This window comes from Cervus elaphus, chromosome 19 (assembly GCF_910594005.1).
Source record: "Cervus elaphus chromosome 19, mCerEla1.1, whole genome shotgun sequence".
Classification (NCBI taxonomy): domain Eukaryota; kingdom Metazoa; phylum Chordata; class Mammalia; order Artiodactyla; family Cervidae; genus Cervus; species Cervus elaphus.
Genome location: NC_057833.1, coordinates 58187193 through 58214727, shown reverse-complemented (window position 1 = coordinate 58214727; position 27535 = coordinate 58187193).

Sequence of the window (27535 nt, the reverse complement as noted above, 5' to 3'; positions counted from 1 at the left end):
GGGTGCTATGTATTCTCTCATTCACATCCAGTGGGAAGACAGTGAAAGTTTCTTGCTAGAAATTCTAAGAAAAATTCCCACTCTGTCCCATTATCTCTGACTCATCCTAGACCCATTTTTTAATCAATCTGCCTGATGAGAGAGGAGGTACTCTAATAAAGAGCTGAATCCTGGGTATTTGTAGAGGTCAGGGCTGGGATCTAAACTAAACTTGGCCCTAAATAAAATTGGAAATGGTAAGATGACCTGGCCCAGGAAGTTGAAGTGATTTCTTTTTTTTCATTCATCAGCATTTAACTGAGCTCCGACCGGTTCTTATTGCCCATTTAGGTGCTGACGATACCACGGTGAACAAAGCACACAAAACCCCTTCAATTGTAGCAAAATACCTAAGGTGTCAAGGCCACCTAATTACTTTTGGCACTACCTTGGGTGACCCACTCATTTTCTAGAAACGGGGGATGAAGCCAGGGTAACTCTTCTCTATACCGCAGGAGAGGTGAATGTTCATCAGGGCTAGCAGTTCTTTTCAATTGTAAGTTTTACATAATATGACTCCCAGGCTACCAAAAGCTACAATCACCCAGGGCAACCATCACCTGTTCCCTGAACTCAGAAGTTGTCAGATGCTGAAATTGTCTTCACGCAATAGCCAAGCATAGGCATGGATGGAAGCTGTGAGGGCAGAAGCATGGATGATGGGGTCATGGTCTCCCCTAGACACTGGAGAAACTTCACCTGTGTCCTCCTGACAGGGAGCATTCATTGCATTTTAATGTAATGTTATTCTTTGCAGTAATTTTACTTTCAGACTAGTGGAGAAATGAGGCCTCGGAAGAAAGAATGCAGATAGGGGGTTGTTAAGGGACAGAGAGCTAAATAAACATTTCTTTTCCAACCCAATATGAAAACACCCACATTTAAGGATACATAGTTTGCATGAGAAAACTCAAAATGAATTATGAATTATTGATTTTTAGTAAATCAGGAACTAACATTCTACCGTTACCCCTACCCCATGCTCTCTCATTTTGGTAGCAATCAATGGAAGTCTGCCCTTTAAATTGGAGAAGGAAATGGCAACCCACTCTAGTATTCTTGCCTAGAGAATCCCATAGACAGAGGAGCCTGGTGGGCTGCTGTCCATAGGGTCGCACAGAGTCGGACATGACTAAAGTGACTCAGCAGCAGCAGCAGCAGAAGCAGCCCTTCAAATACCATCCGATATTTTCATTTTACCGTCCTTTTTCATTTTCATTCTCATTGTCTTTCTTACTTTTTTTTTCTCTCTCTCTCCCCCTTCCATTCTCATATCTCTCATTCTCTTGCTCCCCCTCTTTTCTCTTCTTTTTTGCTTTAGGGTGTATCCTAGCAACAGCTATTTCAATTAAAAAAGGATGGGAAGGGCCACCAGTGTTGCCAAGGTTACCAGTATTTCCTGCTGTCACCAGAGGAAGTTAACCTGTGCATCCATCATAAGGAAATCAGATGCCTCGGCACTTTTCTACTCTGCCTTTCTCCTCAAGATAATCTCTTTCTCATTCAGAGATAATGAGGGTTCTCCACATCAAAGTTTTACCAAGTGTCTCACAGTATCATGGATGTTATTATTTAGTAAGAAATTACTCTATGTCCCAGATGTTTATAGAAAAGTTTGGGGAAACATAAAATGCCAATAATAACACTAATTAGATTTTGACATCATTTAAGGGAGCAACAATTCTATTCATTTGATATTCCCTCAGATTTCCAATCAGATAACAGTTTTCATGGCCAACAGAGCCATACTGAAATAATGCCTCAAAATCAGATACTTTTGATTTTGGTTGGGGGGGCAGTTTAAACCATTTTATTGAGGGGCTTCAGTGGGCTGAGAGGACAATGAGACCTGACATCCTTCTCCCAGCTGGGATCTCCCCAGCTTCACAGTTCCTGAAATGTACTTGTGCTTTTAAAAATAAAATTACCATAGGACTTTGTCCCTACATACCATTATGTAAGTGCTATACTCAATTTTTTAAAATGACAATATTTAAAAACATCTCTCCAAATTACTCTTAACATCATAAAAATTTATTCAGCAGTATCTTTTCTGCTTGTCATAGTGTCCAAAGACTGAAATGAGGCCAAGAGCACAAGCACAGGGCCCAGGAGACCTAAGAAGCAGCCCCCATGCGTGGTCCCAGTTCTGAACTCATATTTTCCAGACTAGTCAGGTTAAAATATTTACAATTTTCCTACATCAGATCACCTGACATTAGCATACCCTCTCACAAAGCCCTTCCTTATTCTTCCTTATTTCATGCCCACAATGGCTCTGAAAAGATGCATTTTCCCTACCTTATAGATGATCAAACTAAAAATAAGAGATATTCATGATTTACATGGCAGAGGACCTAGCACCATACCTTTTGACTCCCTTTCACCTTTAACTCATTGTGCAGCATCTTCCTTCCACCATATGCTGGGGAAATAGTGTCTATGCACATTTTTCTCCCCTACTTCCTTACCAAGTCCCCCTGGAAACATTTTCTGAATAAATTAATTACATAGTAATTCTCCTCTGGGGTCATTTTTTGGAGGACCTGCCCTAAATAAGGTTTCAACTCCTATCGGGTGCTCCAGCTCTTACTATTTTGTTCCTTCCACCCCTCATGCCTGGGGTTGGTAACCATTCCTACTGTTGCTAGTCCCAGAGTACTCTAACAGTCTTGGTGGTTCCCTTAACCCTACTCACACTTTTTAGTTCTTTAATTGAAGTCTCATGAAATAACTTTAGTTCGTTTTTGTTTAATGCAGATAACATAGTTGAAAAAGCCAACTCACTCATCTCCTTTCATCCTTCCCTCCCTTTAATCCATTCTTCATAGAATGGCTGGAGTGACATTTTAAAAATCTTAATTAGATCACATCACTCCCTACTTAAAACCATCAATGGATCCCCACCATGCACAGATAATGTCCAAGCTTCCTGCCAACATGCAGGAGGTCTTTCATGCTTCAGCTAGTGTCTTCAGCTTCAACTCTGACTACTTGCTTCCTAATATGATGCAGCATAGCAAGCTATGTGTAATTCCAAACACAGACAAGGCTGTATCTCACCTTTGTGCTCTGGTTCACTCATGCTGCTCCCAAAGTGTGGCATGCTCTCTTCTCCAAACATCACTAATTGATGCTTCCCATTCAAGCAAGTGTCATTTCTCCAGGGAGACTGAGAGTTCCTAGAAGATGTGGATTCAGTTCAGTTCAGTTCAGTTCAGTCGCTCAGTCATGTCCGACTCTTTGTGACCCCATAAATCGCAGCACGCCAGGCCTCCCTGTCCATCACCAACTCCTGGAGTCCACCCAAACCCATGTCCTTTGAATAGGTGATGCCATTAAACCGTTTCATCCCCTGTCGTCCCCTTCTTTTCCTGCCCTCAATCTTTCCCAGCATCAGGGTCTTTTCAAATGAGTCAGCTCTTCGCATCAGGTGGCCAAAGTATTGGAGTTTCAGCTTCAACATCAGTCCTTCCAATAAACACCCAGGACTTATCTCCTTTAGGATGGGCTGGTTGGATCTCCTTGCAGTCCAAAGGACTCTCAAGAGTCTTCTCCAACACCATAGTTCAAAAACATCAGTTCTTTGACACTCAGCTTTCTTTGTAGTCCACCTCTCACATCCATACCTGACCACTAGAAAAACCATAGCCTTGACTAGACGGACTTTTGTTGGCAAAGTAATGTCTCTGCTTTTTAATATGCTGTCTAGGTTGGTCATAACTTTCCTTCTAAGGAGGAATTGTGGATTACTCATTTATTAATTTTATCCCCTCAGTTTCAGCCTGACACAGAATAGAAAGCATGTTAAATGAATGGCCTTTCAGGGAGTGAAAATAGTTACGACTATGCTAAACACCCTTGACAAACCCTCAATTATTACTGGAGATGCCTTTGAAAAGTGAACCAATAATGTTAGTGATCACTGTTTATTTTTAGCAACTCTGCACCAGACACTTCATACTTACTTCATGTATGTTATTATTAACTTTCACAACAAATATATCCTGGTGGCTCAGCAGTAAATAATTCACCTGCCAATGCAGGAGATGCAGATTCAATCCGTGGGTTGGGAAGATCCCTTGGAGAAGGAAATGACAACCCACTCCAGTATTCTTGCCTGGAGAATCCCCATGGACAGAGGAGCCTGGCAGGTTATAATCTATGGGGTTGCAAAGAGTTGGACATGACTTAGTGACTAAAAAACAACAAATACAACATTATTAACTTTCACACAAATATAAGGTATTATTATTTTTTAAATATGAGAAAAATTAAGATCAGAAAGATGAGAAATGTCCCTTAGCTCACATAGTGAATAAGGGAAAGATTTGGCATCTGAGTCCTTCCATGTCAATCTTCATTATAAGGACTATGCTCTCTCCTTAAAGAAAAGGGTCAGTATCATAATGTAGAGTAAGACAGCACCTATGACCTCCCAGGGGCAAAACCTTCAACCAGTTCCACCCCCAGTCTCCTGGTTAACATGAAGAGGAACAGTTGTTGGTTTCATCTACCCATGTTTATATTAAATTCACAAAGCTTCAGCAGCATAATCACTACTTTATATGTGCATTTATTTCCATACACTTTAGAAGGCATTTTTTTGGAGGTGTTTCACCTGAAGAAATGGTAGAACTAGAGACAGTCAGATATTTACAGAGAATAAATAAATCCTTACTATATGCTCTATACAATAAAATACTCATGGAACATTACTTCCCTGCAAGAGCTACTACTACAGCCTGCACTTCTGCTAATATGTTTTCCCAGTTCTCTTCAGGGCTCAGCAAGGCCCTGATCACATGCTGATCACACACACAGAGCCAGATTCAGACAATTAAAGTCATGATTTGTTTTTGTTCCCCTCAAAACTTGATAACTAAATGGCAGCAGTAGTTAATGTAGCATTTTATAAGCAACAGTGAATTACCCGTGGTTAGCAACTAACAATAAATTAGTGTGGTTATACTCAACACACACACAAAATCCACAAATGGGAGGTCATGTCACAAGCATGAAAAAGAGGAAGTTTGATCAGGTTGCACAAAATCACAGAATAGGCAATTCAGGAAAACCGACCTGCCTCCTTTTGACTTCTGTCTGACTTCAGAGCTTGCTTTTAGTTTTTTCCACTGCAGCATGATGTGGCCACTCCCACAGCAATAAAGCTCTTCTCTGCCCTCTACCACCCAATTAAGGGACCAACTTGTCCTGGTTGAACTTTACTGGTTTCAATACTGAAAATTCCCACATCCCAGACTTCCAGTCATGGTAACCGTGGTAGGCAGAATATTGGCTCCCAAATGATATTCTAATCCAGGAATCCTAATTCCTGGAACCTATAAATATGCTACCTGTCATGGCAAGAAGAACTTTACAAATGTGAGAAAAGTAAGGATCTTAAGAGGGAAAGATTATCTTTGATTATTCTATCTAATCACATGGGTCCTTCCTCAAAATCAAAGAACCTTTCATAGCTATGGTCAGAAGAAGATATGACTACAGGATACTAGTTACAGAAAAATAGCATTGCTGGCTTTGAAGTCAGAGCAAGGGGATCTCTAGAAACTAAAAAAAAAAAAAAAAAAAGTATTCTTTCTATACCTTCAGAAAGAAACACAGCCTTGCTAACACTGATTGTAGCCCAGTAACACTCATGTTGGAATTCTGATCTACAGAACTGTAAAAATAACAAATTTTTGTTACTTACTACAAGCTATAAGTTTGTAGTAATTTGTTATGACAGTAATAAAAACTAATGTAATAACTAAGTCATTTTGCTTTGTCCAGGACTATTCTGGTTTTAAAACTAAAAACTCCACATCCTGGAAAACCCTTCAGTCCTGAAAAAACAGGACAACTGGTCACTCTACCCCCATTTCTCCATTGATACCTAGGTATCCTTCAGTTGAAATTGCTTCTGAAAAGATACCCTGAAGCAGTGATTCTCAAACACTGGTATGAATCAGGATCATCTGGAGGACTTAAAACAGAGTTTTGCCCTCCCCCGCCATCCCCAGGTTTCTGATTCAGTAGGTCAAAAATGGAGCCTGAGAATCTGCATTTTAATATGTCCTTAGGATTAGCTGTCATGTTGGTCTGAGGATTATACTTTTAAACCACTGTCCTAAGACACAAAAACTGGGAAAACCACAAACAGAGTTTCATTTCTTCATCCACATGCCAGGCACGGATAAAAATGAGATGGATTTGTGGGCATATACCAATTATTAAATCTCATCAAACACACAACTCTGAAATCTCCTCCTTGATCTGCTACAGCAGAGGTTCCCAACCTCCAGGCCAAGGACCAGGAGTTCCTTTCAGATCAGCGGCAGCATCAGATTACAGATAAAGTGCACAATAAATGTAATGCACTTGAATCATCCCCAAACCATCCTCTCCACTCCCGGTCCCTGGAAAAATGGTTTTCCATGAAATTCATTTCTGGTGCTAAAAGGGTTGGAGACTGCTATGCTAGAGTACTTGTGAAAACACTTTCTCTGTGATGGAATGGAAGGGGTTCTTATCCCATTCCTGCCTTTAATAAACATTTGGACCTGGGCAAATTACCTACTGGGGCTTCCCTGGTGGCTCAGTGGTAAAGAATCTGCCTGCCAATTCAGGAGATGCAGGTTTGGACTCTGGGTAGGGAAGATTCCCTGGAGAAGGAAATGGTTACCCATTCCAGTATTCTTGCCTGGAGAATCCCCATGGACAGAGGAGCCTGATGGGCTAGAGTCTATGGGGGCAGCAAAGAGTCAGACACGACTTAGTGACTAAACAACAAATTACTTACAGTTTTGGTTCTCAGAGTTGGAGCTAATGCATGTAAAGTACCTGACATGATGTCTAGTATATGAGATATGCTCAGTTAAATGATAGCTATGCAAGAAGCCAGGCCTTTCCAAAATATCACTCTCACACAGCTCATATAATCTGATAAGAATGTAGAAAGGAAAAGTGGATGTTTGCTGTTCAACCTTGGTGTGAGGATTTGAACTCTTGCTTATATCATTCTAATTCAGCAATATTTCTAACACATTCCAATAATATAGGTTTTCTGGATTCTTCTATTTTTAATTAATTCAAAAACACAGTTGAAGCACCTCTTATATATAAATCTTCATGTTAAATGCTGTAGTCCCTTCTAAGGCTAGGATTCATTCATTCTACTATTTATTTAACAAAAATGTGTTAAGGGCCTACACAGTATGCCAGACTACTGTAGGTGCGGGCATTATGAGGGACCAGAAGACAGAAAAGATCTCTGCTCCCATACAACTTTTTTTTTTTTTTAGGGAATTGAGACAGAACAGAAAAGGAATGAGGACAGGAGAAAAGAGAATAAGAATATCAGTGGTGTTAAGCACTATGATGTGATAAAAAAGGCAAAGGATTGCTTTGTCATAAAAAGGTAGTCAGGAGACTTACCTGGTGGTCTGGTGGTTAAGACTCCACTCTTCCACTGCAAAGGCTGCAGTTTTGATTCCTGGTTGGGGAACTAACATTCTGCATGCTGTGTGGTGCAGCCAAAAAATAATTAAAAAAGTTAAATGTGCTTAAGATAATCAGGGGTGTCCTCTATAAGGAGGTGATAATTGATTTGAGATCTGAATTAGGGGAAAATCACTTCAGAGAAACAGCTAGCATAATCTAAGAAAGAATGAGTTTGTGTATAACAAATAGCCAAAGGAATAACAATATGTATGAATCATGGAAAGCAATGGTTTGAGATGCAAGGATTCTCTGATCCTCTGATGTTGCAGATTTTAGATTGGTGTGGATTAGCATGTGGCAGCAGGAAGGCTTATAAGGTAGGGGAAAAAAAAAATCTTATTTTAAGCTGTATTTTCCATACATAATTAGCTTCTGATAGCTAATCTGGTTTCAACTTATAGTAAACATTTGTTATTAATTTGCTATTATTTTCAGTTCAACATCTCTTTTTAAAAAAATTGAAGTATATTTGATTTACAATATTATATTAGTTCAGATATATAGCAATGTGATTTAATATTTTTATAGTTTATACTCTATAAAGATAATCACTATAATCCTCTGTGCTATACAACTTACCCTTGTTGCTTATGTATTTTATACATACTAGGTTGTGAATCCCATAGCCCTAATTTGGTCCCTCTCCTCACTTTCAGTTTGCGCGTGCCTCAAACCCTGAAGTGAATTTCTTGTAGGTAGCATATCAGAGTCTTATTTCTTTTATCCAATAAGCCATCCTATGTCATTTTTCCCCAAAGCATTTAGTCCGCTGACATTTAAAGTAATTATTAATAAGTATGTACTTATTTGCATAAGTACTTATTTTAAATCCTGTTTTCAGGTTGTTTTTTTAGTTCATCTCTGTTCATCTTTTTGTTTCTTCCTTTGTAATTTGATGATTTTCTTTAGTAGCTTGCTTGGATTCATTTCTTTTTTGTCTTTGTTATCTATCATAGGTTTTTGATTTGTGGTTACTATGGGGTTCATATACATTGCCCTATAATTGTATATACTTTTTAAAACTGGTATTCATTTAAGTTCAAGCACATTTTATTTCTCTCTCCCACATTTTATTTTACATCTTCTTGCTTTTCCCTCAAATGTTTATTGTAACTAAAGCTGCTTTTACTTTTTTTTTTTTTTGTATTTTAGTCAAAGTACTGGCTTATTTACATTGTTGATCTTCAGTTCTCCCTATCTATTTGCCTTTCCAAGTAAAAACTTTCCCTTTCCTATATATTCTTACCTCTTTTCCATTAAGAGAAGATCCTTCAACATGTTTTTAAGGTTAGGGTTAGCCAATGTGACTCATGAGTGGAGTCCAGGCTTTCACAGCCCTTCTATTTTTGAGTAGGACCCCAGGACTGGGACCTCCCAGTCTATGGCTTGACCCACTCACTCCCCAAGATGGGTGTCCACCTGTGTGATCTTCTCCCTGAGTCCACTCCCAGGGGCATATGTCCTGACTAGATGGCTTTTCTTCCCTTCCCAGCTGATATGATAATTTTTTTTAAAATTCAGTTGTGGTTGTACAGGATTCTTTCTGCCAGTTTCCAGTTAGTTTTCAGTGGGAATTGTTCCACACGTTGATGTATTTCTGATGGGCTCATTGGGGGAGATGAGCTCCACATCCTCTTACTCTTGATTTCCTCGATCATCTTGATCTCCTCCCCCCATATTTATTTTTCTTCTTTTTCTACAAGAGGAAACAATTTTACTCCTACCTTCTTATTGATGGGAATGTTCCAATCAAAGTGCTACCCTAGGCACAGGGAGGTAAACAATTGCTAGGTAAAACCAATCAGAAATTTTCAAGGGATTTTTCTAACTGAATCTTATGAGGGACAGTTCTTTTTTCCTCATAGGACTTGAAGTTTTAAAGATAAAATTCTGAGGCAGCTGATAGATGTGGTTTCAGCCTCATGGGGTGAGCTGGTGTTGAAGAAAGGAAACAGACAAGCAGAACTGCCGTATGGGGGGACAGAGACAGACAGACTTGAAGCCTTTGTTTCCCTAGTTGAATACCACTGGATCCACTTGTCCCCCACTTTTGCCATAGTTTGCTTCTCTGAGACAAAAACTTCCTCAATAATTTATGATAGCTTGAGTTGGGCTTCAGTCCTTTCAAACAAGAGTTCTTACTGTTACATGCTTCTTGGTCTCACCTTAAACCTGGATGCTTCCCAAGTTCTGTTTTTCTGGTTCTTTCCCACAGACTCCTCAGACATCCAGGCTTTAAATACATGCAGCTTTTCTTTAATCTCCCAATCTCAGGAAAGGGTGTGGCATAGTCATTAGGACCTGAGCTTTAAAGAATCAGATTTGTGGTTGAGCTCCAGCTCACTCCAGACTCACTTCCTGGCTAAAATAAAGTTACTTAACCAAACTGAATCTCAGTTCCTTTGCTTGTAAGGAAATGTCAATAATAAGAGTGTTTAACCAAAAGTAAGTACAACCATCTTAAACTTGTGTGTGTGTTAGATGATGAAAGTAAGGCCCTCAGCACTATGCCCAGCACAGAGTCAGTCTTCCATCAGGGTAGCCTTCACTATAACTCAGCATTCAGATGCTACCAGTACCTCTTAAATTCCTTCGTGGGTTTGCCTTCTACTGCTGGCCAAATGGAATACAATTGCTTCATTAGTTTTATTTATCCCCTAATTATTGACTGAGTGTACACAGGTGCTAAGTCACTTCAGTCGTGTCCGACTCTTTGTGACCCCATGAACTTTGCAACCCCACCAGGCTCCTCTGTCCATGGGATTCTCCAGGCAAGAATACTGGAGTGGGTTGCCATACCCTCCTCGAGGGGAGCTTCTTGACCCAGAGATCGAACCCACATCTCTTATGTCTCCTGCATTGGCAGGCTGGTTCTTTACCACTATTGTCACCTGGGAAGTCCAATTACTGCCCCACTGACTGGTTTATCAGTTCCTAATATTTGAAAGAAAAAAGGGACTACGTGCCCATACAGATCTAAATAAACTGAGATGTGTGACCCTTAGCGCTGGTGCTGTTTACTTGAGATTACTGATGCTAATTTGCAGAACACTGTGTCACTGTTCTGAATGACATGAGAAAGTGAGATGGGCTGCACACAGTTTTACAAGGTGATAGGTTTTTGGAACTGAACTATGAAGCTGTTGTACCTTTGGAAGGGTTGACAAAATAATATATGCAAAACATTTGGTTTCCTTGGAAGACAAATATGAGTAAAATCCAAAGTAGGATTAATTATTGATTATCTGTGGGAAGGAGAAATGGGGAAGCAGAGAGACATATTTCTCTTTTGGCATCTTTTACATTCTACCTTTTATTGCAATTATTTCTTCTATCAGGTTGCAAGCTCTGGGAGGTGAGGGGCTTTGTCTTATGAATTGTTCATCCTCTATCAGTCAGTTCACTTCAGTCCCTCAGTTGTGTCCAACTCTGCAACCCCATGGACTGCAGCATGCCAGGCAGCCCTGTCCATCACCAATTCCCAGAGCTTGCTTAAACTCATGTCCATTGAGTCAGTGATGGCATCCAACCATCTCATCCTCTGTCATCCCCTTCTCCTCCTGCCTTCAATCTTTCCCAGCATCAGGGTCTTTTCCAATGAGTCAGTTCTTTGTATCAGGTGGCCAAAGTATTGGAGTTTCAGCTTCAGCATCTGTCCTTCCAATGAATATTCAGGACTGATCTCCTTTAGGATTGACTGATTTGATCTCCTTGCAGTCCAAGGGACTCTCAAGAGTCCTCTCTAACACCACAGTTCAAAAGCATCAATTATTTAGCACTCAGCATTCTTTATGGTCCAGTTTTTACATCCATACATGACTACTGAAAAAACTATAGTTTTGACTATATGGACCTTTTTCAGTACAGTAATGTCTCTGCTTTTTAATATCCTGTCTAGGTTGGTCATAACTTTCCTTCCAAAGAGCAAGCGTCTTTTAATTTCATGGCCACAGTCACCATCTACAGTGATTTTGGAGTCCAAGAAAATAAAGTCTCTCACTGTTTCCGTTGTTTCCCCACCTATTTGCCATGAAGTGATGGGACTGGATGCCATGATCTTTGTTTTTCGAATATTGAATTTTAAGCCAGCTTTTTCACTCTCCTCTTTCACTTTCATCAAAAGGCTCTTTAGTTCCTCTTCACTTTCTGCCATAAGGGTGGTGTCATCTGCATATCTGAGGTTGTTGCTATTTCTCCCTGAAATCTTGATTTCAGCTTGTGCTTCATCCAGTCTGGCATTTCACGTGATGTACTCTGTATATAAGTTAAATAAGCAGAGTGACAATATACAGCCTTGACATACTCCTCTATACTCCCTGGCAAATAAGAGGTTTCCAACAAATACTGGTTAAATGAATATTGAATGAATTCCTGGAATATGTGTTTAATCGCAAAACAACACCTTGTGTTGTGAAAGAATAAGTTGGTGAATTTCTAAACTGTGTGCTAACTGCAGTAAATTATATGAACTGAGGAAAAAAAAAAGAATAAGTAATGAGGCAGTATGATACAAGAGGGGAGAATGGGCTTCGGATTCAGGTCCAAGCTCTTTCATTCTTCAGTTTTGTAAACTTTGGTCGATATTTGATACACAGTATTTTTGGAATTTCAATGCCCACCTAGTACTGTTGTGATGAAGGATGCTTCTCATAGCTAGAAGTTCTGTGGTCTGATTCACCATAGTCCCCACCACCAGCATCATGTGTACAACTAGCACACTTTAATGATGGGCATCTGTTTCCAATTTAGTCTGTGGGCACCACTCACTGTCCCCAACTCCCTTCTCTTTGTCTTATACCTTGAAACCTCACCAATTCTTTCTAAGGTGAAAGCCAATTAAACCAATAAACTGGGTGCATTATTTTCCCCAGGGGTGTATTCATATTTCAGCATGTGGTTTATGAAAAAATATCCTGTAAATATTTTAATATTTATATTAAATACTAGTTGATAAACATTTAAATATTTTAATAATAAATATATTCCATTTATTGTGCATCTAATACATATTTGTCATCAAGAGTCACTTTACACCCATTATTTCCATTTCATGCCACAGTTACAAAGGGGACAGATTATATTTGCAGTTTTATAGAATGAGATAACTAAAGTAATTTGCCTGAAGCCACAGATCCAACAGTGATCAAAGCTAGAAAAGGATTTTGGATTTACCTGGTTCAATCTGATTGTAATCTCTAATACAGGACTTTAGGTGTTAAAAATAATAAACAATAATCACTAAGCCCTTTCAATACTATAATAGTAAAGTGATCTGGGATAAATAGGACTTTCAATGACATTTATATCATTGTAGCTTCCCTTCTCCATCTCAGCATGTAGGCAGCTCTTATGTATCAGTGGTTAAGAATCTGCCTCTCGTTGCTAAGGACACAGAAGATATGGGTTAGATCTCTGAGTCAGTAAGATTCCTTGGAGAAAGAAATGGCAACCCACTTCAGTATTTTTGCCTGGAGAATCTCCTGGACAGAGGAGCCTGGTGGTCTACAGTCTATGGGGTCACAAAGAGTTAACCATGACTGAAGTGACTTAGCACTTGACGTTCTGGGACCAGGTACCCTCCTGACCATTTCACATGCATTCTTTACTCTAACCCTCACAGAGTTCCTCTAACAGACGTATGATTATTCCTCCTTCACATATAAGAAAATTAAGGCCTAGAAAGGTTAATCAGTGGCAAGGCTGAACAATTCAGGGAAATCTGACTCCAAAGCTCATGCTAATATCTGTTTTACTCTACTGCCTCCAACTTGCTTTATACCAAAATGTGATGAAAGCTGGTGTGTCAGATCATTTTAAAACCAGGGTGTATAACTGATACCCAGGGCTCCCGCTGAAATCACAGTGGGTAGAAGGACAGGCTGGGCAACCTCCCCTTATATCACTATGGGAAATTTTGATCTTTAAAAAAAAATAAACCTCATGAGAATAAAAACCAAGGATATGGCTCAGAATTACAAAGTTGGTGGGGATGATCTATTTTCTACAGGCAATAGTCAAATGGGTCCTAAGGCAGATAGGGTTGCCATGTGAAGGTGATATAGTGTGTAGTGTATGTACATGCTCAGTCATGTCTGACTCTTTGCAACCCCTGGACTGTAAGCCATCAGGCTCCTCTGTTCATGGGATTTCCCAGGCAAGAATACTAGAGCGGATTGCCATCCCCTCCTCCAAGGGATCTTCCTGACCCAGGGATGGACCCATCCCCTCAGTCTCCTGCTCTGCAAGTGGATTCTTTATTGCCAAGCCATGGAACAGCTCATTTTTGGAGAGCTGTCATAATATAGTTATAATACATAAGGCACATTTAATTGAGTCCCAGACCTGCCACTTACTAATTGTGTGACCTTGGACAAATCACAGCCTCTCAGATTCTCAGTCTCCTCATTCACGAAGAAACAGCAATCACAGTGCCCACCTTGGTCCTCTTTTGGAACCCAATATAATAACAACACGCAAATCAATTATAAAACTGCAACCATTCTCGTAAAATAGACTTTTCAGTTTTCAGTTATTTTCAGTTCCATGGAGATTTCCTTTAAGTAAAATGACACATCCCTGCTCTATCTCCCTGCTTCTCTGTGTGCCATTTTTCCTCAGAAAGTCACAGCAGTTTTCAGTGTTTAGGGATAGAATGTGATTTCTTGGTGATAAATCATTCAAACAAGTGGGTAAAAAAGAGTTCTCTGAGAAAGAGACCAGGATGCTCAAACCAACAGTCAGTGGCACTGGTGACAGATGCTCAGGGAAGCACCACCTCTCACCAGGGGCCTCAGGAACCCTGGGGGCGGGGGCAGGGGGCAGGGAATCCTGCTGTTTCCTCCTGGTTTTCATCTCTGCAGGCTGGTGTTTAAGAAAAGCAAACTCCTTCCCCATTTGCCTGAGCGGGGAAATGCCTAATTACCATGCTTCTGATTTCCCTCTGGAAGGCTGGCGCCAGGGCCTGAACTCAGCTCCACCCCAAAGTCTCCAGAGACACATGCTCCTGGAAAGCCTTGCGGTCACCCTCCCCCACCGCACACACACCCTTCCCCCCACCCCCCTGCCCCCCACACACCCTTGAAGACACAGACAGACAAAGGCTGTCATGTCAGCACCAACCCTGGTCTGTTCAACACACTCCCACCCTGAGACTGGGATGGAGAGTCAGGAAGATACTGCTCTGCACAGAATACCTCTTGGAGCTTTGACCAAGCCTGTTTTAAATATTCCGTTCACATGTATATTCCACCACCACATTGACAGTTTTTCCCTGGTGAACAGGCCCGATTTTCAAATTTCTTCTCCTTGCTTTTAGAGAGCTTGCTTCATAGAAAAAAATCTCCCCTCCCCCAAACTCTGCCGGGTAATACCCCAGAGAACATTCCTGACTAAGGCTGTTTCCAGCCTCCATTCCCTGCCCCCTCCTTCTATTGCTTGGAGAAACTGTATGGCAAAAACTCAGAAAATATTTCATCCCCCTTAGGAAAAGGCAATTTGAATGTTTTAGGGGGAAAAAAAATCACTTCAAAAGCATTTGTTTCTACCCACCCCCGCCCCATCAGCCCCAGAAGCCCGGAAATGAAGCCATGTTCTCCAGTACAGACGCCATCAAGGAGCAAACCAACACCCCAGGGACTGCGGCGAGGGGTGCTCTGCTACACAAACACCCAGCCACAGCCCATTAACTGGAGCTGGTTTAACAGGATCATGGGGCTTTCCACTGGGCTTCTAACCCCAAGGACTCCCTTACTTACCAGAGGGAAAGATGCTGCAGACAAGCATCTTTCCTTCTGGCGTCTGCAGGTTTTATTCATATGGTTGCCTCTTCTCTTTCACAAAATGGATAATGTTGATCCTGATGAATAAGAAGAGGCTCCAGGGGCACTTGTTATTAGAAACACAGAAATCTATTGCTCAGTTGGTTCTGACCACATGCTATGTTCCCAATTCAGTTTGCTTTTTTCTTTCCTTCTCTCTTATTTTCTTCCCTTTCTCCCTTCTCTGCTACCATCTTTTCCTCCTTTTTCCCTTAGAAAGCACAGGAGGTTAGGAAGAAGTGGTAAGAAATAAGAAACTACAACTACAATAAAATTATGACTTGTTTCTTTCAGATTATCAGCTTCAATTATCCTTTAAAGCCAGTACCAGTCTTGGGCTTCTTTTGTGAAAGATTGCGGGTTTCTGGGATTGGGAGAGAAGGAAACCATGGTCCCTGAGCCAGCAATATCAGCATCACCTGGGTACATGCTTAAAATGAAGGCCCTCAGTTCCTACCCCAGATCTACTGAACCAGAATCTGCGCTTTAACAAGATTGCCAGGTGACTCAAATGCAGGTTAAGGTTTGAGAAGCACTGTCTATGGGATGATGACACATTTTATCTTCCTGCCTGGACTTTTCCTCATTATAAATTCACACTAAGTCACAGGAAACAGTTTCTACTGTGTGACATTACCAAGCTTAATGGGTCCACTGACAATATACATATAAGATTCTGCACAGGCTCAGAGCCGCAGGAGACTGAAATGTAGGGAACTGAAACACTGGGAGGGGGCCTGTGGGCTCCCTGCCTACCTGGAAGTTAGTGCTGCCCAGTAACACTCTTCTGCTGAGAAAAGACTCCCCAGGGAGACAGGCTACCCCAGGCCTGGGTCTCATCAGCTGTTTCACAGCCTGTGAAGCCCTGCTGATTCCGGCATCACAGAAACAATCCTGGACCAGAAATCATCAGGCCTGGATTCAACAGTTCCTTTCATTTCATCCTAGTTTGGGACAAGTTACTAGATTTGTCCTCAACTTCCTCATTTCTATAGTGAGACTATTAATACTAGCTTATCCTGGCACATTAGTTAGTTGTGAGGATCAAATAAAATAGCATCTTTCAAAAACTCTGCAAATCATAGCAGTAGTCAATTGTTATTATTAATTAGTATAAAATCATAGGATACTGGAGTGGGTAGCCTTTCTCTTCTCCAGCGGATCTTCCTGACCCAGGAATCGAACCACGGTCTCCTGCATTGCAGGCAGATTCTTTACCAACTGAGCTATGAGGGAAGCCCCAGTCAATGTTATTATTAATTAGTATAGAATCATAGAATGGAGGTAGCTTCAAATTAGAAGTGAATCAATAGGTCTAATCTCCTTCCTTAAACAGAAATCCCTTCTTGCTAGTAAGAGAAACTACCAACTGATTCTCTCCTTTCAATCCTATAAACTCTGGAAAAGAAAAATAGTAATAAGGATGGTTTGGTAGGTGGGTAGACTAGATGGGCAAATGAACATCTATTGAGTATGGACACTGCGTTATGTATTTTCAAATATATTCTATCAATGCACACCAGAGAGCACACATCCTGAGGAAGATGCTGTGATACACTATCCTCTTCAGGAATGAAGGGCTTTTTCTTCCAGCTACTGAGAGTGCTGCTGGCAGAAAGCCCTTGATTGTCAGCCCTCTTTGAGAATTACTTTGACTAAAGAGAGTTGGTTCATCCCAGGTTGTATCCAATAACTGCTCAACGCAAGGTATCAAGGTATAGCCCTCTTTCCAACTCAGGATGTCTCTGAAGTTTCACCCCATCTGTGTTTTCCTCTGAGACTGCATCAAAGCTCTGCTTGTCCCTCTGCTCATTCCTGCTTCCTTCCTTTTCCTTCCATTGGAATCCATCCCAAAAGCCTTCCCAATAAACCATCTGCTTAATAATCTGCAGAGCCTGCTCCCCGGGGAACCCAACCTGTGACATATCCTCATACTAATTTCTGATGTTTTGTGCCTATTTTGTCAACACATTCATAGATACCTTTGAGATCAGAGACTATAAGAGAGTCACAGCGAAACAGAAACTATCCTATCCAAACTGGAAGGAAACTTGCATATCATTTCATCCAACCATTTCATTTAATAGAAAAGATTGAGTTTAAGTAATTTAGCCAAGGTCACTTTGCTAATTAGTGGCAGAGCCGAAACCAAACCCCAGGTCTCCTGATTAGTGATCCAGTATGTTTTCTATTGCAGTGACATTGTCTAAGAAAGAGAAAAGGCCTAAGTCCGTACCGGAGGAAGCACACTCTACAACAACCTACAAAGGCAACGAGTCGCAAAGCATTCAACAACAAGCCCTCCAGCCCTAATTTTTGGCAAGTTTTAAGGAACAGATACATTAATATTTTAAAATATTGCTGGTTACCTATTTTTCCTTAAGATACATATCCAAATACATAAAGTTGTCTTGACCAGCCTCCACTTTTGATGACATACTTGGGTTGGAAGATAACCAGACAAATTCAACAGGCTCTTTTCTGAGATCTCATAGGACCAACTGCAGCACAGCTCTCTTTTGTATACTCAGTATCATCTATGGCCTTGATTCTATACTTCCCACATTGGATTATGATTATGCTTTATGGTTCTGTCTCTCCGTAAAATATAAGTTCTTTGCAGTTAAGTGCTGTCGTTATTCACCTGAGTGCTTTCATGTGATCAGCACTGAATTAATGTTTGCCAAATACAGGAGTTGAATAAACATCAACATTGAGGTCTCCTCATACTTTCCTCAAAATATCTTTTCCATAAAAGCATTATGGGGTTCACTGACAGATGAATGGATAAATAAGTTGTGGTACATATATACAATGGAATATTACTCAGCCATAAAAAGGATCAGATTTGAGTCAGTTCTAGTGAGGTGGATGAACCTAGAGCCTGTTATACAGAGAAAAGTAAGTCAGAAAGAGAAAAACATATCATATACTAATGCAAATGGAATCTAAAAAAAATGATACCGATGAACCTATTTGCAGGGCAGGAATAGAGATGCAGACATAGAAAATAGAATTGTGGACACAGTGGGGGAAGGAGAGGATGGGACAAATTAAGAGAGTAACATTGAAACATATATATTACCATATGTAAAATAGACAGACAGTGGGAAGTTGCTGAATGACACAGGGAGCTCAACCTGGTGCTCTGTGACAACCTAGAGGGGTGAGATGGGGTGGGTGGTAGGAGGCAGGTTCAAGAGGCAGGGGACATATGTATACTTACGAGTGATTCACATTGTTCTGTGGCAGAAGTCAACACAACATTGTAAAACAATTGTGCTCTAATTAAAAATGTTTATAAAACAATTTATTCTGTTAAAAAAAAAAAAAAACTTGATAGGGCCTGAGGATCTCACGAGAGTTCAAAGCAGAAAGAGGCTTTAAGAATCATCTTGTGTTAATCCAATACATTTTACATATTAGGAAAAGAAACCAGAGGGCTTCAGAGGGGAAAGGACTGTGACCCGATGCTATCAAAATAATTGTTTGGGGGATAAATGCTTGAAAGAAGTAAACAAGACCCTAAGCTTTATTAGTCCATACTTTTGTTGCCTCCCCTTGGTAAGATTTTTCAGCTCTCTCTTCTATGGTTTAAATCTCCCTGTTAGCTGGTGCACTGGGAAGACCCAGAGGGATGGGATGGAGAGGGAGGCGGGAGGGAGGATCGGGATGGGGAACACATGTAGATCCATGGCTGATTCATGTCAATGTATGGCAAGAACCACTACAATATTGTAAATTAATTAGCCTCCAACGAATAAAAATAAATGGAAAAAAAAAAGAATTAAAAAAATAAAATAAAATAAAATCTCCCTGTTAAAAGGTGCAAATATGCCTTCTGCCCTGATCTTCATGATAAAACTGGAGTATCTGGGCCCAAAGTTACCTTCCCAGGTTCCACTCTACAGAATCAGGGTCTTCAGCCATCAATTCTTCAATTCTTCTGCTTATGTGAAATGGGATGGAGCTCAGCTGGGGTGCCTACCTCAAAGTCTTATTAAACAGGGAGCTAATCTGATCAGAGTCTTGCCTTAACTGGGGCTGACTACATTTCCTCAGGGTTTTGGTGTCCCTGAGGAGGAGGGGAGTTAGGATGGAGGTCAGAAATAAAAGTGCTTTCACTGAGGCATGGTTGGATTTGCAATTAAATGCAGCAAGGAAGGAAAGAAAAAAACAAACAAACTACTGGGCTGAGGCTGAATGCCACGGGGTCACTGGGTTCTTTTGCAGTAGTGACTATTCAAGCGGTAGGAGGTTGTGGATCTGGGCAGAGAAAGAAGCATTCAAATGTCTTCTCTGTCCATTCTGGAGAGAGAGGTGACTCCTCAGAAACAAGAGGATTGCATCACCAATTTGATTAGCAGGAGCAGCATGGCTAGGACTCGCAGATGTGATCCTATTCACCGTGATTTTCTCAAACACCTCCATCTTCTCTTATTGTTATCACTGCTGTGCCTTATCAAAGTGAAAGTGAAGTCACTCATTCGTGTCCAACTCTTTGAGACCCCGTGGACTGTAGCCCACCAGACTCCTCCGTCCATGGGATTCTCCAGGCAAGAATACTGGAGTGGGTTGCCATTTCCTTCTCCAGGGGATCTTCCCAAACCAGGGATCGAACCCAGGTCTCCTGCATTGCAGGCAGACGCTTTACCTATGAGCCACCAGGGAAGCCGTGCCTTATCAAACAGGCTATCAAATACAAACCAGGTGGAACTGGATAATCATAGAAATGTCATCAGCCTTGTTATTTTTTGTTTGTTTGTTTTTGTAATGTTACCAGGTTCTAGAAATGTGCTTGCATAAAAGTATTCCTTATTGATGGCATTAATAATACTGGCCTGAGAAGCTCAAAAGATAGTGCCACACAGAATCAGCAGTGGGTCCCTGACAGTAAAGCTGAAAACACCGGGGGCTTGAAATAAAGCAGAGATTAGATACCCAAAAGAGTGTGAGTCTCAGTGATAGAAAAGGAGGAACTCTAAAACTGAGAGAGGAGAGGGAAGCAGTACAGGAGCATCAAGAAGCCTACTTTTACTTTTGGATTAATTTAATGTGAGAAACAATTTAAGGATTTTTTCAAATTGTCAACTGATAAAGAAGTAAGTACATAACTCGATTATCTGATTATTAAACCCAAGGGATGAAACATTTTCTACACCATACCAATATCTGATCATACATATGTCTGATCATAAAACTGGAGGGACTAGTATTAAAATCCCTCAGTTTAGAGTATCCTTGAGCGGTAAGAAACACCATAATTATACTCACCCAATGAATATGGCCAAAATGACATCAGCTACGATAATTTCACTTAGGCAGAACTTAATGACAGAAGTATCCAGAATACCTACCTAAACACTGCACAGAAAGTATTATAAACAATCATTTTAAGCTTAACATTTGAATAAAACTTTATATTTTACAAATTACTTTGATGTCCCTCCTGGCTTCTTGTAGTAACTGAGACAGGTATGATAGAATTATTTATTTATTTTGCATTTTATCTCTTTTCTCTTACTTTTACATTAATTAGTAACAACTACATAGGAAGGTTAGGATCCATATTTACTAATTAGTCCTATGGTACTGGCTTCATTATAACATAAAGTCCAGAATTTCATTCCAGACATGTGCTTTTGGTAGCCAAGCCACAGTCTATACACAGTGGAGCGTCTGTCCACCATGATACTTCATTCTGGGAAATTCAGGGCATCTGCCTCCTGTCACCATGGATCAGTTCAGGTATATCACTGCAACTAAATAGAGCCATAGGAGCCAAAGAGGCCCATTAGCATTCCAGTCTAGGAGTCACAATATAACCAGCAGGTATTTCAGACCATATTGAATCAGCCAAATAGGGTATGTTACCCCTTATCTGCAGACTTTTGTAGAATCAGATGACACGTTCTAATGCAAAGACAGGGAGGCATAAAGGAGAGAAAAAAAAAGCTGCCCTTATCCCACTTTTAGTTCACATGCCTTTGGAGAGAACTGATCTCTAGAAAAATCAGTTTAAAGAATAATAGGAATCACTCAGTATGTCTCTAATTTTTCAGAAAGTTCTTTAAAACTGTTCTGTAAGACATCTTTCCTTCTAGTACAAGAAAAAAAGGAGAACCCTAAATATGTGTCAAATATATTTAACATAGGCTCTATTCAGAGAACAGAGTTGTGGGGCATTTTTTCTAATTATTACATGGTTTATAATGTTTCAATTTTTAAATGTGTGCTGCGTGTGTTTCGTCACTCAGTCATATCCAACTCTTTGTGACCCCATGGACTGTAGCCCACCAAGCTTTTCTGTCCATGGGGATTCTCCAGGCAAGAATACTGGGGTGGGTTGCCATGCCCTCTTCCAGGGTATCTCCCCAATCCAGGGATCGAACCCAGGTCTCCTGCATTGCAAGCTGATACTTTACCATCTGAGCCAACAAGGAAGCCCAGTTTTTAAATACTATATATTAATTTTATAATCAGAAAATACCAATAAAGACTAAAGAGAGAGAAAAAGATAAATCATATAACTACTAGGCCAATGGTGGCATTTTAGAACTAAAATTCAAGTTAGAGGAAAAAAAAATGGGTTCATCAAGTTATATGGCTAGTTTCCAGCAAAACTAAGTTATTTAGTTAAAGTGAAAGTTGCTCAGTCATGTCTGACTCTTTGTGACCCCATGAACTGTATAGTCCAGGCCAAAATACTGGAGTGGGCAGCCTTTCCCTTCTCCAGGGGATCTCCCAGCCCAGGGATTGAACCCAGGTCTCCTGCAATGCAGGAGAATTCTTTACTAGCTGAGCCACAAGAGAAGCCCGATTTAGTTAACTAGAGTTATTGAAAGTTTTCTCAGTGTCACCATGATTACAGAATCAGTTCAGTTCAGCTCAGTCGCTCAGTCGTGTCTGACTCTTTGAGACCCCATGAGTCACAGCACGCCAGGCCTCCCTGTCCATCACCAACTCCGGGAGTCTGCCCAAACCCACATCCACTGAGTTGGTGATGCTGGCAGACCCTAAAAAACCCTTCTGGCTCTAGTAATCCATGATTCTAAAAGTTGGAAGTTGCTTCCTTTTTGACCAGCTGATACAGAAGGAAAAGGACATGCTTGGTTCTTTGACGGGTTTGCTCTGTATGTGGGTTCAGGTGGGAGGAATTCACCATGTGACTCCAAGTGGAACAAGGGCTTACCTATGCTGTTACACCACCTAGATCCCTTTTCAGAATTATTGATAATATATCCACCCCACAGCTGTGAGTGTGTGGGGTGCTGATAGTCTGTAGTTGATATGCTTTCTTGAAACTGTCCTTGGCTGAAGGCACATGCCTTGTCCAAAGCCACATGCCTTCCCGGGGAGCAGTCCAAACCAATCAACTGATGATACAGGAGTACGAAAGTACAGCCTTTGTATTGCATGCAAATATCTTTCTCAGAGTCTATTTTGCAGACAATTGGACCTGAGGTAAATTCTCTTCCTGCTTTCAGGCTTTTGAAGATGCTAATAACTGAAGCATTCTTATCTATCCTCTTCAGCTCCACCTAAGCCAGTGACTTCCAACTCTTCCTTCCCATTAGAATTATTTAACTCATTTAAAAAGTTAATGCTGAGGGTCTACTCCCAGAACAATGAAAATCACAGTCTCTGGTTTGGAGTCCTAATATCTATATTCTATATTTTTCAACCCCACTCCCACTGCCTTGATGTCTCATCACATTATATATATATATATATATATATATATGATTGTTAAAAACTACTGATCGTACAAATGCCTGCTTACCAACGTTTCTTTGAGTATCTACTAGCTTTTTTTTTTTTTTTTGGAGAAGTTCTCCACAGTCTAACTCCTTACAGTCCAGACACTCAGCCCTCTGTGCTTACCTCTGTTTGGAGATTTATGCCTTCTAGATGGCTCTCTCAAATGTGACCAGAAATTGTTGACTTATTTCTAGCTTTAAAAATTTTACTATGGTCCCATGATGGCTCTGCTATTGCATAACCATCTTATCAGTCATCATATTTGTATGAATATGGCTGTATTTTCTTCCCAACCATATTTTTTATGCTTATCTAAACTATAGAGCAGACTGCAAGAGTCAATGTTACCTCTAACAGTTGGCTAATAATTTATTTCCCTTTGGAAATCTACACTGAAAGAATTTAACTCAGCACTATCAGTCAGGGTTCAACCAGAGAAGCAGACCAGTAGGAGATTACATTAAGAGAGTTATTGTAAGAAATTGGCTTATGTAATTGTGGAGGCTAGTTAGGCAAGTCTGAAACCATGAAATCTTTGGCACAAGCTGAAACTAATGTCCAGGGCAGAATTTCTTCTTCGTTCTTCATCAGGGAAGTATGGGCTCTGCTCTTGAGGCCTTTTCAACTGGTAAGAGTCAGGCTGACCCAGATTATCTAGGATAATCTTCTGTATATAAAGTCAATGAATTATGGGCTTTAATCACATCTACAAGATATGTTTATAGCTAATTAATAACTGAGGACTGTAGTCTAGATGAACTGACACTTCAAAAGAACATCCTAAGTGCCATGGGAGAAGGCTAACTATTAAAATGTGAAATGTTATCATTGTTAGGAAAAAAGTAGTAATTTTACTTCTTGAAACTTCAATTTTCTCTGGAAAAAAAATCCAAGCAAATTGGATTTGACTGATTTTATTTGATCAATATTTATTTATTTGTTTATCTGCCAGTAGTGCACTGGTCTAGCCACTTTTATTCATTTCATCAGAAAATCCTATCAGTTCTGGCTTCAAAATATATTGAGAATTCTACTACTGCTCTGTTCACTGTTACTATCCTGCCTGAAGTCACTATTTTCTCATTTATGGACTGTTGTTATAATACCCTTAATCCATGCTTTCACCTCGTTCCCCACTATAATCTCCATATTGTACCTAGTGTAAGTCTTTTAAGACTCCAGACAGATCATATTAATTACTCCTTTGGTTAAGTGCCCCAATCAATTCCTTTAGCAAAGTCAAAACTCAAGTCTTTTCTATGGCCTGTGTGTACCTACTTGATCTGAGCCTAATACCTCACTCCTGTCATACAACTCTTTCCCCCTCCTTTACGCTGTTCCAGCATCATTGTTCTCCTCACTTTTGCTCCATCACCCACCAGTATTCCCACAGCAGGGTCTTTACACATACTGTTCTCTCTGGCAAGAATGAGAAATCTGCTTTGTTTCCTCACTTGCTTCAGGTGTCAACTAAGTTGTCGCCTTTTCACAGTGATCTTTCTTGGCCACCCCTTAATAAACACCATCCTTTGCAACGTCATAATACTTTATCCCCTTTCCGAGTGTTTTTCTTCTTTGTATGTATTACTTGGTCTGCTTTGCTTGCTGTAGTGTCTAGAACAGTACCTGGAATGTAGTAGGCATTCCAAAAATATTTGTTGAGTGAATGACAGATAGAAAGGTGTCTACTTGTGAGAGTCAGGAAAAAAACAAACTAAATTCTCTTATCTGAGTACTTTGCAGTGCTTTTGTGTTGAGAAAAATCTTTCTCTATATCAAATTAGGCAGGGAATTTTGTCTGCTTTTTTTCTGTTTTTGAATGTTATTGTGATGTTGTGTCTCATATGACCATTCATTGAATATGTGTTTCTATGGTTACGGTGTTATTTCCAGTCAGAATCCTGTAAAGGAGAACCTGAATTTTGTATCCCAGTAAGTTAAGATTCCCTTGACATGCTATTAAAATATAAATGGACTTTCACAAATCAACTTCCTGTGTTATTCACCATAATTAGTTGGGAAGACAGAGTGAAAGACATATTTAGAATTCAACTCCAAAGTTCTGAAAAATGACATTGTAGGAAACAGACAAAATGAGTTACTCTCATGTATGCTCATCAGTGAGGGTCCCCGTGAAATCAACCCAGTTTTATTTTGTTTCTCACCATTGGGGCCCTGGCCTGCTAGCTGTCATTATGCCCCTATCTTTATACCCAATTAAGCTGTGGCTTCCTTAGGCTGCTTCTTCTGTCTGTTCTATTCTGGGAATAGGAATAAGAGTATAAATGAGTATACCTCTAGAGCCTAATCTACAAGTTTACCCCAGAAAACAAATGAAGTGTGGCTAATGTTGACATTTGATGAGTACATGGGGATCTGGCTGTGTTAGTACATCACAGAAGAGCTAACCATATGATTTAGACACATGCCTTAGTATCTTAGCTCAGTTTTTACATGTTTAGCTAGCATAGAGGACCTCCAAGAAGATAGAAAATTTTATTTTTATCCTTGTCTCATTTTGCCTTTTGGTGTCCCCTCTCTGTCTTGGCTATACTTATTCTCATCCATCTTCAATTTGGCTCCTATTGCTCATAATATGCCTAAAGGGTGAAGCATATACAGTCCTTCTTACTGAATTATGAAAATTGAAAACATTTATGTATTAATAGCTATGCAGATATCTTCATATAACCTTTAAAATAAGGAACATTGCAAATGCAAATTAAGTTTTCGTATGCATGGCTCAGATAAGATGACTGTTTCATGTCCAACCTCAATTTTATAAAGATCTCAAAGTTAGTGTCATTATAATCACTGAAAAACAATTTAGACGTTTATTGAAATATCAACAAAATATGGCAAAAATAAATTGCATTTTAAAACATAGAACAACATCCCTATATGCTGTGCCTTACTGGGACTCTGTTTGATAGCTTTTTGTCCATAGGCTAACACTACTTGCTCAAGCCTGTCCTCTTGACACATAAAAACAAAAATGTTCAGGACTTATTATGTCCCCAGAGTACATGATATCCTTGAAAGACTAAACTTTAATTTATTTATTCATTCAACCAGCATTCACTGAGATATATACCATGTACTCTACTAAGAAGAACTGGCCTCTGAGTTGAAGAAAATCAACATATATTGTGTGTATTCTGGAACAGGGTAGGGAGATATGATGCAATCAGCATGTTATTGAGCAAGATGTGATAAATTCTAGGAATGAAATAAGTGCATAATGTCATGAAAGAGTTTCCAATCTTTCTGCATAACTCAGTTCTTCATTTTCTTGGTGAAGAGCCTCATTGATTCTCCATCATTAAAATTTCTCCTCCACTACCCCTTCCAAATTGAAAAAAATCCAAGGCACAACTTCAACCTGAGTTTTAAGATCCACCTTTTTGCAAATGTCTTTTATGATTAAATTGCTCTGTCTGTCTGACATAGGTCATTAGTTTCTTGACTAAGATCTATGCCTTTTTCTAAGTCTATCCCTGCACTAAGTAGCTGCTATTTCACAAATAATAAATTTAAAATGGTGATGACTATCTGAGCCTTCAAGATCTACTCACTGGCTTCTAAAACACACCTTTCATTTCTTTTGCTGGCGAATATGGCAGATGCTTCTTAGAGTAATTGAAAAAGTTAGTTTGGCTCTTCTAACCAACATTTTAAAAAGACTGCATGAGACTAAACAGAACAAATGATCAGGTGAAGTGATTTCCTGGAACTGTAGAGATTGAGTGCAAAGAATTACGGCACTTTATCTGGGTCCAAGAAGAGTACAGCTGTTTGGATTATTATTTAATCAATTAAGGATGAAAGGGAAATTCTGCTTAATGAAATGGACTGAATCACACACAGTTGGCTCTGGAGCATGTCCCTTTCAGAAAGTGACTTGGGAGCTACATTTGCAATTCTCTCAGCCAAAATGGCCTCAGACTCCTAAGGCCTCCATAGGAGCTCACCTAATGTAATTTTCTGAGGTTGAAATATTAATACTGAAAACACTACAGGTCACATGTGGTTTGAAAGCTCTGGTGGGCAGAACTGCACCAAAGTCACTTGAAGAAGGCAGGACAAGCCTAAGCACACTCCCACCCTTCTTGTCAATCTCCTCTGACTTCATGTTGGCCTCAAAGTTATTGTTGTTTTGAAGTCATTGCTCTTGTTTACTTCCATACAAGGCTGGCCATGTGTGTATGTAGTAGCCATAACTATTATAATGTTAATGTGTAGTCAGAAAGCCAAATGTTTGGATTAACAGATGAAGAATTTAGACAAATACCTAGTTGCTTCTAAGTTGCTGTTGGGTATCAAATAACCAAGAATTTGACTTTCTCACTAAATTTATCAGTTTTAGTCAGTCAGTGAATTGCACTCCAATTAAGTATTGTTTATATTGGGACTCA